General features: G+C 51.6%; 1 protein-coding gene across 3 annotated transcripts in view; it reads left to right on the top strand.

Annotated features, from left to right (window-relative positions):
• ETS1 (ETS proto-oncogene 1, transcription factor) overlaps positions 1–19,934 on the top strand; it is a 61,080-nt gene that overhangs the window by 15,045 nt on the left and 26,101 nt on the right. Inside the window, exon 1 of one of the 3 annotated variants that reach the window (XM_049800318.1) lies at positions 12,962–12,985. The exons of the other annotated variants lie outside the window; for them this stretch is intronic. The gene's annotated coding sequence lies outside the window, so the exon portion shown is untranslated. Of the gene's footprint in view, positions 1–12,961; positions 12,986–19,934 lie in introns of those variants that run through there. 3 annotated transcript variants of the gene reach the window in all.

Below are 19,934 nucleotides of genomic sequence, written 5' to 3' on the forward strand. Positions count from 1 at the left end.
CAGTATCCATAGGGTTAACCTTATGCAGGGAGAGTCGTTACAGGCATAGGTTTTCAATTGTGCAAGATGTTTAATGTGCCAGGTGCTTGATGCCCTGTAAAACTGCAGAGATGCATTGCCCGCACAGTACGGTCCCCCTCTCACTCCCCTGAAATAAAACCCTGCTCCAACCCACACGTGCAGGCGGCCTCTGCGTGTAAAAGTTAGATGGGATTTGTAGTGTGTCCAAAGGGTTTAAAAATAACCTGAAAGGGATGTGAAGTTGTACAAAGCTTCCAAAGCCAAATTCCCCCCCGCTGTTGCCAGCAAGAATGTGTGAGTGAGATGAGTAGGTCAGGAGCCAAAAAAACACCGTGGCGGCCTTCTCCTTTAATATACAAGTTGTATGTGTGTGGGTTTTCATTATAAGGATCTGATAAGAGTAGATGGTAACATGACTTTTGATTGCAGATATGTGACTGATCCACCAATGGGTTGGTGGGACTTAGTTTACTGGCTTTTTGTCAGACAGTAAAAACCCAAACCATGCGAAAATCAGCCCTAACGGGAACTTAACCTTGCAACTGGTAAACACTGCCCTCCACAAATCAATTTGTTTCCTCCAGTTCTGCAAAGCTGTGTTTGCTCTCTGTGGTCAGAGTTAAAAGCAGCTCAGCAACCCTTGCTGGAAGCTGGCAATAATTGGGACTCCCAAGTACTGAGAGATAACGACTTTTCTTGCTAATGAAGCTGCTGACTTGCTGGCCCCGAGGGGTCCCGCAAGGTACCCTGGAAGGACTGTAACGGCAGGTGGTGATGCTGGGCATCACAGATGAGGCAGACATGCTGGGCTCCCCATCCTCCTGCATCCACTCCCCCTCTTGCTTCCTTTCTCTGGATGTGTGTTACAGGTGCGGTGGTGGAGTTGGTCCTGCCTGGCATGAAAAGAGGAATTGGTCTGTGCGTATGCAATGTAGAAATCCTGAGTGCTGGGAGACGGAAGGACCCTGCATGTTTCAGTGCTTCCCGTGCGTACCCTAAGGACAGCTGGGAGACAGATGCGTTGTTTCCATTGGCCTGTGCGTGGGTGGCATCCCAGGGGTGTATTTTTATCCGGCAAGAGCTTTTCCCTCTGTTTAAGGTTTGGGACAACGTCGGGTCAGACCTGAAGCAAGATTTCTCGTGCTGTGGTTTCTGCAGGGTACAGGGAAGCGGACAGTTTCTATGCAGCGTATATTCAGATGTAGGACCTGCCTGCATCACGCTCCTTCCCCTTCCCCTAGCCAGGTCAATCTTGTCTTTTTGTCCTGGGCTTTCACTTTCAATGCAGGCAAATAACGGAGTTCGCATTTGAAGCGAGTCTTTTGGCAAATGCATACCCTCTTCTGCAGTGCCTTGCTGCAAGGAAATGGCAAAATGCTTTATGAGTCTGAATGCGCCTTCATTATGGTCTTAGGATGGGATGCTTCATCCTTCCCTCTGTCTTGTCTAGGGAGGGCAAGTTTCCAGCCATACCTTCGCTCCCAGGTCGTTATATATGCGCACAGAATAGGGTCACAGCTGGATCAGCCCGTTCAAGGGGCGTCAGTTTGCTGAGCTGGTTGGGGATAAGAGTAGTGCACAGGGACTTGGAACATCTTCTCTTCCAGAAAGGAAGGCTTAATCCTGTGTTATCCTTGCACAGCACTCAGACTCCAGGTTGGTCCCTACAGCTGTGACAGCCGCTGGGTGACTCAGTTTCCCTGCTGCTGTTAAGAGATCGGTGGTGTTGGTGGCTTGCATGGTCATGTTTTCACATGTGGGATGAAACTCAGCAGCAGAACGCCAGCATTTCCCTCTCTGCTTCCAGATGTCCTCTGTCCCTTCCTTCGCGTCAGTTGTACTGGCACAGCATTTACCTGTCCTTACACACAAAATGCCAGAGTGTTTGCCTGGAAGCCCAGCAAAGCCTGGGGAAAGGAAACAAGCACTGAAAGGTGAAGTGATTTCAGGGATGCAAAGAATTGCATCTGGCATCTTTTCTGAATGCTTTTACTTTTGCATTAACAGCAAAGGTGAGAGCTCGGCTTTGGCTGTGGATTGCTCTGTGTGGGCATGAATCATCAACCAACAAGGGTGAGAATCTAATAAATTGAGGGCTTTGGGCTCCTCTGGCATTTTCGATGCTGATTGCCTGTGGAGGAGGTGAGAATTTGAACTGAAAAAGAGCAATTATCTTTCTATGCACTTACAAAATGCCCATTACTGTGGTATCCAGCTAGGATGGGGGAAAGGAGAGTTTCCCAGGAGGGAGGGGACTGTCTGGACCTGGCTGCCACCAGCTCCAGCTTTTTTAGTGTTAACTTCTGTCTACTTAAGGGACAAAGCTGCGAAAAGAGGTGGAAAGAGGGCAACTCCATAGACCTTTCCTTCAGGGATACACCCGCTAAAGCACATCCCTGACTACAGCATTTTTAACCTGGGTACAGGGAGTGAGATTTCCAGGAAAAAGGAGCAATGCCCCATTCCTTTCACTTTTTCATCATGAACTCCCCAAAGCATGTAACAACTGTGTAATTACAGTGTTGTTACATGAAGTGGCTGCTAATTTGCCATGTAATTACAGCGTGCCATGCTTTGATAGGCCTTATAAAATGAAGGGATAACATGGTCTTATGCTGGAATGCGTGCTTGAGCTGTCCAAAGTGAGCTGACGAGCACGTCCTATGCCATCCCACTCTCCCAAATCCATAGCAGATTGCTGGCAGGCAGGCAGCAAGTAGCTGGGAGTGTGCATGCTCTCTGATGGGTCTGTGGCACGCCGAGTTTCACCAGGGGAGCCAGCTTTTGAGTATGCTGCTGTGAAAAAGCAGTTACTGCATCCTCCTGGATGGATCCCTGCCGTGTGGCTGAGCTGGGGCGGCAGCAGGGACAGGGTTTAGGGTGCAAAAGTTGTCCTGTGGTTAGACCTTGGGATGACAGTTTGATGCCGGAGGTAAAATGGAAGGTGTCTTGGTGTTCTTCACAAGTTGCTGTTTCGGTGAGAGCAGATATGTCTCAGGCACTCAGGGAAGAGGTGGGTGTGAGCAAGACCAGACTTTGGTCTGAACACGGTTTAGCAGTGTAAACTTGCAGATCTGTCATCCCAAATGGATGTTCTCAGTACCGGTACCGGTATCAGTTGGGATTTTGGGGAAGAAAGGAACAAATTCAGGTGGATTTGTCCCAGACAAGGAAAGAAGGTCTTTTCCTTTTTGCACTGTCAGCTGGTCCTTGCATGGGCACAAGGCGAGCAAATTACATGACTTAGGAGAGCAAGTGTCATTGCTGTCCCTGGAATGGATCCAAAGGATGGAGCTGCTGGCATCTTCCAGACTGACAAATTTTGCTGGGGGGAAGACCTGTGCTTGGTAGGATGGTGCCAGGGGACTAATTGAAGTGAAGAAGGAAGGGATGGTCTGCCTTACTTGAGCATTAAAATGCCCTTGGAGCCAGGGAGTGACTTCATTGCACTGTGAGGCTGGGTGATCCCCATGGAAACTGGGGTCTCCCTTATGGGTGCAAGATTGTGCCTCCGTAGGTCAAGACCTGATGCCCCGGGTTTGCTTTTTGGCTGTGAGTTACGGGCCGGTTTGCAGCTTGTCCAAATCAGTGTAGCTCCACTGAAGCCAGGGATACATGCTCTGATCCAGCATAAAGCCTCATCACTGCAGAAGCCAGTGGGACAAATCTGTAGCTGATACAAACTGTACAGCTGTCTCGCAGCCAAAAATTGGGCCTGCATCCCCCTTTTTTTTTTTTTTTAACCCACAACATAGTTATACATCTCAGCTCTTTTGTTCCTCTTCCGTGACTAAGCTGCTCGCTGCCTATGTTTCTTTTTTTTTTTTTCTTCATTGTGTAGTTTATAATCTTCCAACTAGATACAGAAAAAAATTTGCAGCGCTGGCCAAGAAGGCTCTGGTTTCGCTGGCATCGGGCCATGCTTACATCTCCAGTCAAAATACTGCTGGTTAAACAATAAATATTTATTGATTCTCCCACAAGCTCCTACATTTTTCCCAGGTGCAGTGGAATTTGAGGGGGGGGGGGGGCGCAGAGTCCTGCCGATCGCAAAATTGTGAGATGGCTCCAGAGATAACAGCTCTCTGGTGGTCTCAGATGCGAAGGCGACCCTTGCAAGCTGGCTTCAGTCCTGCTGTATAGCCCTGCACGTCCAAGCTTATAGATCAACTCTCTTCTGTCTGTCCCAGCTTCCCCAGGTTTGAGGATTTGTGCCTGTGACTGCTGCAGGCTTTGGTGGTAATTATGTGAAAATGTGCAAATCTGCAAGTCCCTTTACCCGCCTGAGTATCTCCTTGAGCAAGGGAGGGGATACATAGTTTGATGTCAGGTCCAGAGAGGTGGCAAAAAAAATAAATCAGGGTGGTTTCAGTTTGTAATTTGGTTAAAAGGCTCAGCCTTCATATCTAGATTGTAGACACCAGCCGGATCTGAAAGCCTGTAACATTAACGGGCTGCAAATGTTTGCATGCAAAGCCTGAGCTTCTGCAAGGCTGCGTGTGTTTAGATGAAGGCAAAGCTCTTGGCGCTTGCATTCAGAAGTGCTCTAAGTCGTTCTCTTCCCTTGTTGAATGTGGTGGGTGGCTCAGAGTAACTTTTGGATTATTTAGGCCCAGATGGGGGGCAAACCCAGAGCTCTCCACCGTTGCTTGCCTCTTTCTGAACTGTGACATGAAACTGCACATTTTTGTGTTGAGGTTTTTTGGTTTTTTTTTTCCCCACTCAACTGGCAAAAATCTGAGAACTGGTTTGCTCTTCTGTCCCGTGAACAGCATCAAGTCATTGGGCAATATCTGTACCTGCAGGACCGGGCAGGCGATACATTTTTCCCAATCGCTTCCCCTGGTCTTGCTGACCATGCACAATTTTTTGGTGTGCCTCAAATTGCTGTTGATGCCTGGGCTCCCTCCATCCAGCGACCTGCTCTGTGCACCGTGCAGGTGGACCTGTTGTTTGCAAGAAGCCAGGATGCTGTGCTGATGCAGCGCAGCCATTCAGTCCTGCATCTGGTTCCTGTAGCCATGCCGCCTGTGGATAAATATAACCTGCCAGAAAAATATTACAAATGCGAGGAAGAAATAGCAGCTTTCGTTCCCAGAGAGGAAAATCCCCTTGTTTTTGTGGCTCCCTTTGGTTTGGGAATGAGAGTTGAAGATCAGAGGTCACCGTGAGCCCTCAGCTATTTGCTGTGTGCTGGCGGCAGCCCCCGTTGTGGATTGGGATGTGCAAAGTCGCAAGGGCTCTGTCTGGGTCTGAGCTGGTCGGGTTCTGGGGCTGTAATTCCTGTCCCCATCATCTTGTGGCTGGTGTTGGACACAGCAGCAATCCCCTGCTTTCCAGCTTTTTTTGCTCCGGTTAAACCTTTCCTCTGAAGCCAGAAGAGGCAGAGACTTGCCTCTCAGGTGGCTGGTGCAGAAAATCCAGCGTTACTGAGACTGCAACAAGTGTGTGGTGGGCTCAGCCGCGCTGGCTCAGCATCCCCCAGCACCCTGGCTGGGTTTGCAGGGAGGATTGCTCTCCTGTAGGACACGACTGGGCATTGGAAACCTTCCCTGCTGAAGACCGTGTTGCTGGGGTGGCTGTGGAGCTGCAGGCTGGCTCATAACCCCAGCTAAGCGTTCAGAGCTTGTTAATGAACGAAATGCATTTTCTTACACGGAGGGGATTTTAAATTGGCTCCACATGGATTATGTACGTTGTCGCACTTTCCCGGAGGGTGATGGCATGAGTAGGAATGTGGGTTTGATGAAAGAAGCCAGACACTGAGTCAAAAGTGGAGCGGCTCCCCCAGCTCTCCCCTTTCTGTGCCCCCTCGCCCCCCCATCTCATTTCAAATATTTGACGTGATTCCAAGGCATTCTTCAGATGGCTGGTGGGGAGCGCAGGAGAAGGCAGCCAGTGGGACTTTGCCTTGTTTTAAATGCAGTATGCTTTTGGGGCCTCTGACCCTGAAAGATGTTGAAGAAAGGCTTGATGAGACTTGGTTTTAGGGGAAACTGAGGCACAGTGCCCCCATTACGCTGCGGCAGGGACATGGGAGCATCCTGAGCCGTGTGCTCCAGGTCTCCCTTTACCTGCAGTACTTAGGTTTTGTTACGGTCTGCGTTAAGCCATACTGCATGTCTCTGGCTCCTCCACAGCACCAGGCAGGCCAGGACCCATCTGCCTCTTGGGTTTTCCAGTTTGAGTGTACTGGTTGACTGATTTGGGCTGGGAGCTAGGCTGTGGGGGAGGCAAATGGCACAGCCCCGTGTCCCTCCAGGAACGAAGTGTCTTGCACAGTAGGATGAGGGTTGCATGTCCTCATGGTGGCTGGAGTCCTTGGCTGGGATTTCCACTGGGATGCTGCCACTCCTGGGATGTCCTTGGAGGTCCCTGGATAAAACTGCTGACTAAGGGAAAGATGCCGCTGACGTTGCAGCCAGTAGACCCCAGAAACTGGGGCCAGACACTGGGAAGCGCTTTGGGGTTTGTTTTCTGTTGCTTTCCCCCCTCCCCGTCAGCACCATCTATCACAATAATCAAAATGTGGCTTTTTGACCCACATGAAAGTTTTTTTTTCGTAGGTGTCTGCATGTGTTTGTGCAAAACCACTTAATTTTGGTCAGTGTTCTGGAAGCAGCAAGGTTTGGTTTTTGTTTGGTTTTTTTTTTTTACCTTTTAGTTTTGAGAAATTGTTTACCGAAACCTGAACCATCAGAAGAAACAACTTGCAAAAGCTGAGTACTCCTGGCTTTTTCCACTGGAAAATTAAAAAAAGATGTAGTGGAACACGTGAAATTTGGGTCTTTTTTTTTTTTCTTCTTCTTCTTTTTTTACACATTATTGTTAGAAGCGGTTTTAAAATGCAATGCCAAGTGCTTTCTCTTTTAAAATGCTCAAGGCATGTTACCCAACCGCTCTGTCTCTCCAGACCGCTTCGTGAGGTCAGTAAATGCAATTCCTCCTTGTTTGCAGCCAGAAGTGGGGAAAAAGTCGTTTACTCAATCTCCAGCATCAGCCACAGGCAGCAGATGAGTCCGGCAGGCTGGTAGCAGCATCGTAGCTTCCCATCCCATGCCCCAAGCCCATGGCGTTTCCCGGACCCGTCCTTTCGAAGGGATACGAAGAAATTTGGGCTTGATGTCAGAGGGCTGTCCCCGGTTCTGAGAAGCCCGGTGCCTCTGCAGCGCTGGGAAAGTTTCGCTTTCCAGCGTCAGCAGTGGGGTTTCGGAGCTGTCACAGTAGCCGTGACCCGGCAGGGTGGTTAGTCACTGGGGCTGGTTTCCATCCCTTTAAGCGGCTCCAGATTTGAAGCTGGCTCTAAAGCTTGCAACTTGAAAGGCCCCGGCCGTGCGCCTGTTTTGCCTTCGAGCTGGATGACTCTCGCGCGTTCCTGCTTCAAACAGCCGAGCCCCGAGCAGCCGGGGCCATATGGATCCTATAGAGTGACCTGGCTGCCCGCCGGACCAGCGTAATGTCAACAGGGTGAGGAGGGAAGGGGGCTTGGCAGGGAGCAGGGGGCTGCCTCTGCTCTGAGCTGGTCCTGGGCTGGACCAGCCCCCTTGCTGGTAGCCCAAGCCATTTGGCATCTTCAGGCTATGACTGAGGACTGCCTCTTCCTCGGCTTCCCCAGGAGTTTGCTGGCTGCTGGTCCTAAGCACTCATTGAAAGCTGGAGTTAGGCCTAAAAAAAATTTCAAATAAAAAAAAAAAAAGGAAGAAGGGGGGGGAAAAAAACCCCAGAGAAAAAGAAGAAAAGCAAAGGGGAGGGATAGTGTGCCTTTAAAGAGCTCTGCGCCAGCGTGTGTAACTGCGCTCGCTAATCTGGTGACTAATTCGGTGCGTTGCAAAGCAGCAGCGAAGCCGGCTGCCAAGCTGGGCTGCGTCCCTGGCCGAAGGCTTGAGGAGTCATCGGGTCCCCTCCCTCCTTCCATCCGGTGCCGAACCGGGGCGCCGTCCCCCCCCCCCAGCTGCCCCACCACTCCCCATGGCAATTTATTTACTCATCTGGAGGGCACAGCCCTGGCGGTCTCTTGACTCAGCAGTCCGGGGCTGATGGGAGCCGCGGGAGCAAATTCCAGGCAAGAAATAATCTCATGACTTGTCTCGGAAAAGATTGCTCCGAAAAGATCCCCTTACGGTCATGGAGCGCTCCGTGCCGGCCCCTCCGGCAGAGCCCTGACGAAGCTCCTTGATTTCCCAACCTCGGGGAGCCGGGGCAGTCAGCCAAGGCAGCCCAGGGGGACTCGTTGGACCTTTCTCCGTTGGAAAAAGAGGGATGAATTTGGAGACAGGGCGTCGTGAGGGCCCTGGCACCGGTGCCTGTCCCCCTGGGGGCACAGGGCTGTAGGGAGCTGGAGCTGTCTTGCCAGGGCGGGGAGCCCAGAGCTTGGGGTTGTGTTGATTTTTGGGTCATTCCTCCTTTTTCTTCCCCCACTTCCCAGGGACGGATTTAAATCCTTCCTTCATCCCCAGGCAATTTCAGTTATTCATCAGTGTTTTTGCTTGGACACTGGCATTACCTTCAGCAGGGCTGGCACCGTGGGTGACTTGTGAATGCTATTTACGCTTTTTTTGCCTGTTGGCTTTTTTTCATCCTATGTGTGTCTCTCGCCCTGGCCTTTTTTTCTTACCTCCTTGCCATCCGGAGTCACTTGAGTCCCGTTGCCTTTTGAAGGCACTTTGGGAGGTCTGGTCCCATGCCCAGTGCCTTTCCACAGGCGCTGGGGATGGGGTGGGATTAGACCAGGTTGGGAATCAAGGATCTTTGCAAACCTGCATTTTTCTGGGAGGAAGGCTGACCCCGTAGGCGAGCAGGGCTGCTGAGCTGACAGCTCTCATACCTCCTTCGTACAACCGGCATCAAGGCTCTGGAGCGCACGGATCCTGGGGCTGTGACTGCAGGGACACAGGTGTCTGCAGGCGTCCTGCCTCCCTGGAAGGGTGCCTGTCCACCGTGGTGGCCGTGCTGCCTTTTGAGATGAAGGTGTCTGGGGAGAGGAACCAGCCTGTGGCTCCTGCTCCCCATATATTTACGGTTTCTCCCCAGCCCCTAAGCAGCAGGAGCTTGGGGCTGAGCCACCGAGGGCAGCAGGAAGGCTCACACCCCCGAGCCGTCCATCCAGAGCCCTGCCGAAGCTCCTCCAAGCTTGTTACGGTCGGTGGAGGATTCCCAGAGTTCCTGGCAAGGGCTCCCGGCTCCTGAGTTGCCAAATGACACCCCCTCCACCCCCTCCTCCATTTACGTCTCCTCCTAATAGCCTCTTGGCCTGAGCAGCCGAATTCAATCAGCCCTTTCACCATCTGCTCCCAGGCACTTCTGCCGGGGAAGGCTCGGGGCCAGAGAGGCAGTAATTCCTTAATAGCTTCCGGATGCTGCGCGCGGGGTGGATGCGAGGGCCGCGAGTGTCTCAGCCTCTCTCCCCCCAGTCTTCGCTGAGGTTTCCAAGCTCCTTCCTCTGGGCAAATCTGAGCACCTCCAGCCGCTCTGATTTATCCCTGCCCGCTCTCCCGTCTCTCCAGGCTGAGCCCAATAGGTGACATAATCCCCATCCTGGACAAGCCTTGGCTTTGGGATCGGGATGACTGAAGCTGATGGGGCAGCCCAGTTCATTTTTGGCCGCTCACCCCAGCTCACTCCCACCTTCTTCATCTTCCCAGGCCTTTGTCTGGCCCAGTCTCTGCGCTGGTCCCTTCCCTGGCGAGAAGTTTCCTCGAAGTAGGAGCTGGAAATGAAGACCTTCCCAGGGTTGATTGGGAAAACCCTTGCTCTCATGCATAGGGATGCTCGATAACCTGGAGGTTGCATGGTGTAGTCCAGAAGCGGCAAAGCCCAGGAGCTCTGTGCTTGCCCTGGGATGGAAGAGGCTTAATCTCGGGGCTCTTCAGCTGCCTGGTGTGCTTGGGAAAATCCCCTTGTTCTTTGCCTTTGTTTCCTTGTCTGCTTAAAAATGAATAGTACCAGGAGAGTTGTTCCTGGGATGTTGTGAAATGAAATTGGTTTGGCACCGGTGTTTCCAAGGCACTCTCTCTGGCGTGGGCTGGAGAGTTTCGCTTCCCAGGTTTCTCCCAGGGCCCTTTCTGGCCTTCATCACTGGAGGAGCTGAGCACCTTGGTTTACTCTCTGGGGACAGGGGGGTGAAACAATGTTGGGCTGGCAGGCGGCATCGAGGGATGGCCTTGTCCCTTGTCCCCTCCTGGCCCCAAGGCCGATGTGAAGCTGACCCTCATTTGCCTTGCCCCAGCGATACCTTTGCTTGGACGGCTTTCAACCCAGCCAGCAAAATCCTCCCCCGTTTGTGGCTGCTGGGGTCATCCGCTGCTGTGTAAAGCACGCCCGTCTCGGGGCTGGTGGGTGGAAACGTTCAATGTGCAATGGCTGTAGAGCGTGTGTGGCTCTTGTTCGTGGGCTGGGACGTGGATGGTGCTCGTGGAGGTGTCATTTGGTGGCGTTAGTGGAGTCACAACCCTGAGGGCTGCCTGGGGAACGGAGGAGATGGGGCTGGCTCGGGCAGCAAAGCAAAGAGAGCAAGACCTTTGCTTTGAGCATTTTGCCTCTTCTGTTTAGTTGGTTCTTTCTCCCCTCCTGTTAAATGATGCTGCGCTGAGAGATGCAGCATAGGGAAGATGCTTGGAGGGTGCAGTGAATATTGCGAGCTACTTTGGTTTTGATTTCAGCTGCAGGGGCCCGTTGTGTGTATTTGTGAGCCACAGAGAGGGAGGAAGGGTACTTCGGAGAGGAGGGGTCAAGGTAGTTGCGAGGGCAAGTCTTCAGTGGGAGTAAATCCAGTGATGCAAAGAAGTAAATCCCTATCTAGCACAGGGGAATTAGAGGTATGTGGATCGTTATGCTACCTGCCATCTCTTGGCACCTGCTTGCAGAGTTGACTATTTGCTCTAAAGAGTTATAAATAATTTTGTTGATTAAAATGATTGATTATCCTTGATCTAATATTATTTAGTCAGAGCAAACAGTGCTGAGATTTGCCAGCCGCACTCTGACCTCCCAACCCTGATCTGTTTGCAAAAAGCCTGTGCAATTATTTGTTTGATTTCAAAGCTAAATACCCTAATCTCTCCTCTTCTCCTTTGGTAACTGCAAAGACAACTGGACAGCTCGGCCTGATAAGGGAGGACAGACCTGGAGTCCTTGTGTGTGGTGGCAGGTCTCTGGGCAGAAAGGGACGAGGTGGTGAGATGGGGACCTGATGGTCACCAGGTGAGGACAGAGTAAAGCTCCTGGGCTGCTTCTCCTCCTCTGCACACACTCGCCTTTTTCATCGAGCACTGCCTGTGCTTCCTGGGCAGAGCCGAAACACTCCCTGCTGTATGGAAAAAAAAAAAAAAGATACTATCAAAAGCCTAATATTAGAAGAAGGGCTTTCTCTGGGTAAGGCAGCGGCAGCAATCCCTCTGCAATCCATGGGGGATGTGATACGCTGCAACTTGCACCCTGCCATTGAGCAATCGGCCGCATTTTTTTGCCTGCTTGGCTGTACGTCTGGCTGGCGTTGCCCTGAAGGGAAGGGTTGGCCAGGAAGGCTGCGGAGGTGGGGGTGGGATGGGCGGCAGGAATCTGCAGCTGCAGAGCCATGTGGCAAGCTGCGCCCCCGTACCCTGCTGCCCTGGGGCAGCTTGCGTGCTCGGGAGGTGACCCGGAGCTGCCGAGCCTCCCTTCCTCGTCATCAGCTCGATCCCTTCTGCATCACTGGCTTCGTGCTCTCTGCATCATGTGGAGATGTCTTGGGCTTGAGGAATGCTGTAGGAATATCTGTGGGCACCTTCCACTCGTGACCGGTAGGCACTTTTATTATATGGACATCACCGATGTGTCTCCACAGCAGGTCCGGCCCTTCCAGCTTTAACAAACATTCTTGGTTTATGAATGAGAGAGCTGGTGAGTGGAGGAGAGCGACTTTGATGTGGAAGGAGGTATTTTGGGGGTAGAACATCATCCTAGCTTGAGGGCACTTCAGTCTGTGTCCTGCCATGTGGTACCCTCGTGTCTAGCATGACGTGGCATTGACTCAGCCTGGGGGCAAGGGCTAAGGCCAGGACACAGAGAGATCAGTTTATGCAGGACTTGGGCTGAATATCAAGTGAAGGTTGGGGAATTCCTTGGGACAGACAGATTGGAGGCGTTTGACTGAGCATCTGCATGTCTAATCCCTTCCTGAGGCAAGGATAATTGAGCCTGCTTTTTAGGACCAGTGGGCTTCCAGCAGCAGGGACATCTGTGGAGTCCGTCTACATCAGAAGTGTGTCATATCGTGGTGATGGGCAGCGCAAATAATTGGTTTTTCATTCTGGGCATGGAGTCATTTCATGTGGCCGTGGGTATGCAATGAAACCACCCCGAGCTGTGAGGTCATGTGTAGCTGCTTACAAAATGTGTTGGCATTGAGGTGTGTTTGAGCTGAGTTAGAGGGGTTGGGATCTCTTTGTGGGGTGATGAAAGAGCTCAACATGAGGGAAGTTTCCTTGGCCCTTAGCCCTGCTGCGAGGGGACAGCCCTGCCAAGAGATCTCAGCCTTCTCTTTTCACACTTCCGATCCTGACAGCATCTTCCTCGCACAATGCACTGCCCATTAACCTCAACCCGGCCTTGCAAAATCTCTGCTCTCCCTTTTCTGGGAGATTATCACGTGTGGTTTGGCAGCCCCATCGTTCCCCGGAGCAAGCAGCTGGAGGCATTGGAGCTGAATCCCTATTGCGTGTTTGTCCCTATCCCTGGATGATGAAGGAGAGGGAGATTAATGTCTGGAGGAGAGAGTGGGGGCTTGTTTGCATAGAGAAGTGCTCAGTCTGAACTGCTTGGGTGTGATTACGGTAGTACCTTGGTAGCATCCCGTGCGTGCTTTTGCAGCCCAGGGTAAATCTATGTCAGGGTACTCGGATGCATCCTTCTCTTCAGACAAATCCTCCAGTCGCATCACTTCTTCATTGAAGATGCCAGAAATGGAATCACCAGCCAGAGATTTGAGGTGAGAACAGCAGAAGTCCTGGCTTTAACCTGGCTGGAAAGAAATGTATGTTGTCGCGGATGGTGGGAAGCGCTGGGTGTGGATGACCTGGACCACTGCCGCCTCCGCGGACTGCCAGAGCCCGGCCGTGGGTTTGCTTTGGGAGGGCTCAGGCCATGCTCTTGTGGCTGTAGAAGCCTCCAGGGTGGTGAAGCCAGCACGGCTGGCCTTACAGGGCTCTTAGCCCAGCCCGAAGAGAGCGAGGAATTTCAAGAGGCTTCTGGTCCCAGGCGTGAGCCATTTGAATACCTCGGGCACCCTTCCAAGAAGCAAATGAATATCTAGTTGTTTGTTCGGTGGGGATCGCTGGGGTTTTGGAGGTTTTCCCTTTTTTTCTCATTGCTGTTGAGCAATTTGAGCTTCACTGCTGGGACTCGGGGTGTGAGGAGCCAGGTTTTAGCTGCTTGTTTGCAGAGGAGCATCTCCTGGAGCTGGAGCACTGATGCGGGGCAGCTGACACAGGCATGACCTGGACTTGCTATTTACACTTGACCTCCTTTCAGTAGGGGCTGGGTGTCCATTACAGGCTTTGCTGAGCCCACCCCTTGCTCCCATTAGTGCGTGTGTGCCTGTGCATGGGGATTAGAGCTCTTTAGCAGCGCGGTTAGCGGGGATTAGAGCGAATTATCACAGGGGAAGCGTGTCTCAGGTTTGCTTGAGGCAGGGAGTGTCCTCCCAGCCCTGCTAGGAAGGATCGGAGGCAAACAAACCTGAAAGTGAGATGCTAAGCCTGTCTTCAGAGGGGACGCCCCAGCTCATGTGATGTTCGATTGGGAAAGCGGGAGGGTAAAGGGCAATGAGGGCCTGACCGCTGCAGCAAGAGGCTTCGAGTCCTGAGCAGGAGCAGTTTGGGCACATGGAGGTTGTTCCTTGCTGCCTCTGCGTTGGCTGCAACCTCCTTGTCTTGTTATCTCCAGAGCAGTGACCTGTGAGCTCAGCCTCTGCTCGGGTTTTTGCACGGGTTTAATTAACCCCGGACTCTGCCGTCAGGCCGGCGGGTTCGGAAGAGGTTTGCACAAGTTTTTAGTTGCGACGCTGTTAAATTTAAAGTGACAGAAGCCATTTCGAAGCAGATTCACGAGATTCATGAGTGTTTGCCGTTGTGGGGGGTGCTTGTGTTCTGTTAATGGCGGTGCTGGAGCTAAACCATGCCGGCCTCGTAGCACAGCCTAACCTCTGCTGTTGCTTCGTGTTGATGGAAAAATCTTTTTGCTGACTGCTTTGCGTAGTTTTGATGAGCATTGTTAAACTGTGGCCACGTTCCCCATGCTCGGAGGTGGCCACATCTCCCCGGTGCTTGCTTTTATCCATCTGTGCTCCTTCCAGCAGCTGAAGTGGGGAGGACGGAGTGAAGCCCTCGACCGAGGGAAGCCCCGCTTCACGTTGCTGCGGGAAGCTGAACCGTAGGTTCTGGCCCTGCCTGCTGAGGCTGGGGAAACTTTCCCGTAATTGCAGCATTGCAATTGAGCGTTGACTGAAGCCCTGTGGTTTTGCTTAGCTTCAGTCCAGGGGTTTCTCTAGCACGTCTTTCCTTCCTCTTCCCCACAAAAGCCAGGGAGGACCGAGTGAGCTGACCACCAGGCTGCTGTTCCCCTGCGAGCTCCTGGGACTGCAGGGGATGCCGCTTTCCCAGGATCTCCATCCAACACCCACGTTATAAAGCTGTCGGGGAGAGAGGGGGGGGGGAGTGGAAAGGAGCCTGAACAAGGGCAGCAGGCAGGCTTGGAAGGCGAAGCCCGTGACTTTGATAGCATTGGGATAGTGGGTGAAGCATCCTTTCACCTGCCGGTGCTGCTGCCTGGTTCCTCACCAGCTGCAAGATATCCAGAACCAAAACAAACCCTCCCTCACCTTTTGGTTGCTCTGTGTCCAGTTTTCCTCACGGGCACATCTCCACCAAGCACCCTCTTCTAGCGAGCTTGTACCCAAGCGAGGATGTCTCCATTTTACAGAGAGGTGAAGCAATTTACCCCAACACCTGAGGCCTAGCAGAGCATCCTGGCATCTCACCCTTGTCTTAACTTTTCCCCTTCCTCGGTCCCTGTGATGCTCTAAGTGCTGAGGGTGCAAACTTGGAAGAAGTGCTTTTATCTGCATTTAGGGAAGACAGTTTTCAGGCCCTTTATTTAGGGGAAGAGCTCGCCCCCATGACACACCACATCTCCATAAGAAAGCTGCTGAATGCCGGAAGAAAGCGGGCTTTGTTGTGCTTTCTGCAGCGCTAAGCAGTGTGGGCTTTCGGTTTCCTCTCTTGTTTTTCTCTTGAAGCCCAGCTTTCATCTTAGAGTATTTATTTTTCACTGCTTGAAGGAGAAAAAAAAAAGACTTATTTTTCTTCTTCTTTTTTTTTTTTTTTAAAGTAATATATTTATTTTAAATTAAAATAGCAAATGTCTGTGCCTTTTGTGCCATTCCTTGCAGAGGGAAGCAGGGCTGGTCTCTGGCGAGAACCAAATCTCCCCTCTGTACTGCCTGGTCCTCTGCCTCTCTCCTCCCATCCCATCCCCGCATCCCCAGCAAAGGCCTCTCCCTGTGCTCACCCCTTCTCCCCATCCATCCTTGCTTCCCAGATTTCCCTCTGTTCCCTTTTTTCTGGCTTTCTGTCCCACTCTCCCTTTCCCCCTGCTGAATTTCACTGCCCTTTCGGTCCAAGGAGCCCTAATTGGAACAGGCCGGCTCCTCTCCTGCTTCCTGCGTGGGAGTGAGAGGCAACGCTTGTGAAAACAGTTCAAAAGTGCAAACAAATTTTTGCCTAATCCTGCCTAAATAACAGGGGGCTCAGCTGGGGTTATTAGACTGGGCGTCCCCGCTCCAGAGCTGGGGGCACCTGGGAAAGGCAAAGCTGCCCCCGGGGGGGGAGTGGAGGTGGCTGGTGGTGGTGGTGGTGGAAACCTGAGATGGGGAGATGGTGCCTCCATGGTGCCCGGGCTGCTTTGTCGGGGAGCGTGGGAAGGGTCTCGGCTCCTGGCCCCCCTCTCCCCAGCCTCCTCTTACGCTGAGAAAGGTTTCTCGGCTGCTGAACCCTGCCAGCTGGGGGACGTTGGGAAATCTTCTGTGTTTCAGCTCCCCCATCACTAAGTCTGCCCTAGTTTTGGTCCTGGCGAAGGCTGGGATGGAGGGGGCTCGGCGCGGCATGGGGGGGATGAGCTGGGGTAGCATTGGGCTTGGTGTGGGCTGGAGATGGGGAGTCTTGGGGCTTGGTGGTCATGGGCTCAGCGTGGGCACGTGGGTCTGAGAAACTCCTCCTGCTCCATCAATAGACATCCAGGGTGGGGGTTGGCCTGCACCGTGGACACCTCGAGGTGGGCTGTCATGCATGGGGGCTCAGAGGAGGATCTCGGCTAGCTCAGGTCTCAAGGACTGAGGTCTTTTTTTGAGGGAGACAGGCACAAATTCTTGCAGCCCTTGGATGCACAGTCTTCGAGAGTTGTTTTTCTGGACTCTCTGCAAATGGTCTGGTTTGAAATCAACACACATCTTCTCCCAAACTTGTCCCCGTGCCTCTTTCAAGCCACCAAAGGGCCCGAAATCCTCACGGTATCAGCAAACTGCGGGGTTAGTCTCAGGCCTGGGAAGGGGAGGACAAGGAGGCTGGGCAGGGAGCGGGCTTTTACCTGAGACAACAGCACTTTGAGTTCCTGACCTTTGTGTCCATCCATCAGAGCAAGGGCAGGAGGAGGCCGCTGGGTCAGCCGGCTCCACTCTGACCTGCCGTACATCCATTTACACGCAGGCTACTGGGTAAAATAGCAGGGACCAGACAAGGACACACTGGAGCTTTTGATGGGAAAAAAAGTGAGTGGCCGAGGGGAGCTTTAAAGAGGCATTGACCCTGAGTGGAAACTCGGGTGAAAAATGACTTTGCTCCCATCCTCCCGCTAAGAGCATCTTTTTTTCCTTTACTGCCATTTATTTTGCTTATGCAATCAGATGCTAATGCTTTGGCGTGCAGCAGAGTTGCTTGCGTTTTAAGGTCAAAATCCCTAAAGTTTGTAAATCGTAGTCCTTTAAAAAGATCAGATACATAGAAATAGTTTACACATGCGGAGCCTGGTGAGAGCAGAGTAGGAATTTGGCTGGGAGATGAACTCGGTGATCTTGGCCTCTTTGTCCATTTGCTGGCTGGTTTTCTCTCAGGCTCCACGTCTGTTGTTGCAACACCTAGCAAAAGTGGGGTGGTGGGCTTTGGGCAGATCCCCCTTAGCATGAAACCCATATAGGGATGCAACACTGGCTCTCGGCAATATTGGGGTTGTTATCATCCTCTTGTCTTTCTTAAGTCCTGTCCCCAGGGATGTCAGGGGGCTGGAGGAAAAATAGAGGTCTGGTTTTGAGAAGCCTCCGGGGTCTCAAACCGGGCCCCCAGATCCCTCCTTGCTTTGGAAAGCTGCAGCCAGATGAATAGATGCCCCTCTCTGCCTTCCCACTGCGCAAGGCAAATTACTTATCTCTGCTCTACAGATGCTGGAGATGCTGGTGACATAATTTTCCAGAGCGACTGCAACTCCTGTTAGTGTTTAAAAATCAAACCATAACACACCCTGCCTGGTCTCCCAGGAGGAAAATCAAATGCAGTTCCCTGTCAGTGCAGTGGCAGCAAGTGGAGGACATGGCATCTAGGCAGCAAACTGCACGTGGCAGCCGTGTCGATGAGGCTTTAATGGGCGTCATAAAAATGATACAGCAAACCGAGTCTGGGATGCAACGCCGTGGTTGCCTGGCCCCCGCTGCTGTGCTTGCTTTTCAGATTAAAACCCTGAAATTTCTAAACTGAGCTTAGGTGTAACAGCTGGTTTGGTGCTGGCTAATGCTCCTTCCCATACATTTCTTCAGAGCCCGTGTGTGTGCATGCATGCATGCGTGTGTGTACTTTGTGGACAGCAGGAGGTACACAAAAGGAGACATTTTATTTGTGCAAGATTTGATTAAAATCTTGGAAACAGGTTTCAGATGGCAGTGAAAGCTGAAACCGGGGGAGCTAAGCCCGGGTTGCTTTTGTTACTGAAATTCTACTTGGCTCTGACCTTTAGGCATCCCAAACTGAGGGCGAAGGACTTGTCTACGGGTGCTGGAGGACATCACCAGGGCTTGGTTCTCCTCCCTGGGAAGTAACTCCCTTGCACCCAGCAAAGTTGCATCGGGCAGAGCCAGGTAAAGCCCATCGTGCTCACTGGACATGCAGGGATTAACAAAGAAAATGATACTTAAGTAAATTCAGTATCTCAGAACCCACAGAGGCAGAATTTTGATTAAAAACTGTCTGTCGCCCCTGTCTCTTTCAGATCACATGACTAAGACTTGTCCACAAACAGGTATGCAGAGCTTTACAAGCACATTTAGTTTTACACGTGTGAGCTTTTGTATAGATGTGGGACACTGCTGACTAAAATAAGGCTTCTGCAAGCGTTTGCAGGCTTGGGGCTTTTTGGCTGTTTTGTCTTCTGAAGAACTTTTCACTAGTAGCTACAATCTAACAGGAAAAAAGTACATGATATTTCAATCCTAAATCTGCCCAGTACAAGGTATTTTGAAGGAGAAGCCTTGAAATGCGCTTTTTGGTTTATTTTGGTGTTTAAATAGAAACCCTCCTCTGACACTTTGCTTTTGAATTAATTTTTTTTAAATTTGAAAATAGGCTGTTTGCTTCTCTGATGACCTCTCCCTGGGAATCACTTTTAAGTCTTCCTTGTTTTGACATGTTGTTTGTGCAGAGCTCAGTGTTCACCTTACTAAACCGAAACCTTATCCTCTGCTACTGAAAAATTGATTCTCTGGGTATGTGCAAACCCAACCCCGTGAATCCTGCAGGAGAAAATGGGCGAATGGTGATAGGTACTCGCTTGTATTGCAGAGAAAAAAATACAATTTTGCACACACCTCACCTTGCCCTGTTGCTCTTCGTGGCTTGCCTAAGGAAGTCATCTCCGCACAGGTTTTCACGAGTGATTCAGTGTAAAAATTGGGGTTAGAAATGTTTTCTTAGCCTAACTCTGACTCATCTTCCCATAGCACCCGGGAGCAGTGAACTGCCGTTTAACTAGCCGGCGGAGGGGAGCGGATTCCTGGGTGGTCCCTGTAACCACAGAGCACAGAAAGCAAAGCATTAAAATGTAACATGAGGATGAAGGGAAAGGGGCACTGAACCACTTTCTCCCAGTGTTATCTCAACGCAGCAGATGGAGAACAGAGATAGCGAGGGTGGCTGCTCATTTTTCCGTGCCCTCTCCAGCCAAATCCAGTAAATAATGAAGTGTAATTTGCCAAATAGCCTTTGAATGTATTATTTGCTTTTGAAGGTCCTGATACTTCCACTGTGGCAGGCACACAGTGATTTGATTTATGTGGTGGGGTTAGGGGGAGGAATTGCGTCCCGAGAGGCTCAGTTTCAGGAATTTTGCTAGTCCTACCTGAGCAAATCATTACTGGAGTGCCTTGGTGACTAACGTTAGAGGGAGCTGCAAATAGAGGGGGTGACATTTTGCATGTCTTTTAGTTGGGAACGGTAGGTGGAATGTGCAAAGATGGAGATAGAAAAGTTGCTCTGTTTGGCTTGGCGGTGGAATTGCATTTGGTGCATCCAGCTGATGATTTAGGGATGCTTTGCAGCATGCTCACCCTCACCCTGGGCTACAGAGCTGCACGTGGATGCTTATTGACCCAACCCCCGGATTCCCACTTGGAAAAAAACCCCAACATTGTGTTGTTTGGACTTTAAATGATGCCTGTGAGTTTGGCTGTGGAGGTACCTGAGTGGAGCAGGAAGCCCAGACTGGGTCAGACTGGAAAGCAGCTTTGTTGCACTGGGCTGCAAGTGCTCGGCGGCTGCAGTGCTGTCTCCCACCCTGACTCACCGTTGCGTTAGGGATGCGCTCAACGCTGCTTGAAACAAACACTTGCCAGTATTTTGCAG

The sequence above is a fragment of the Accipiter gentilis genome, chromosome 5 (assembly GCF_929443795.1).
Source record: "Accipiter gentilis chromosome 5, bAccGen1.1, whole genome shotgun sequence".
Classification (NCBI taxonomy): domain Eukaryota; kingdom Metazoa; phylum Chordata; class Aves; order Accipitriformes; family Accipitridae; genus Astur; species Astur gentilis.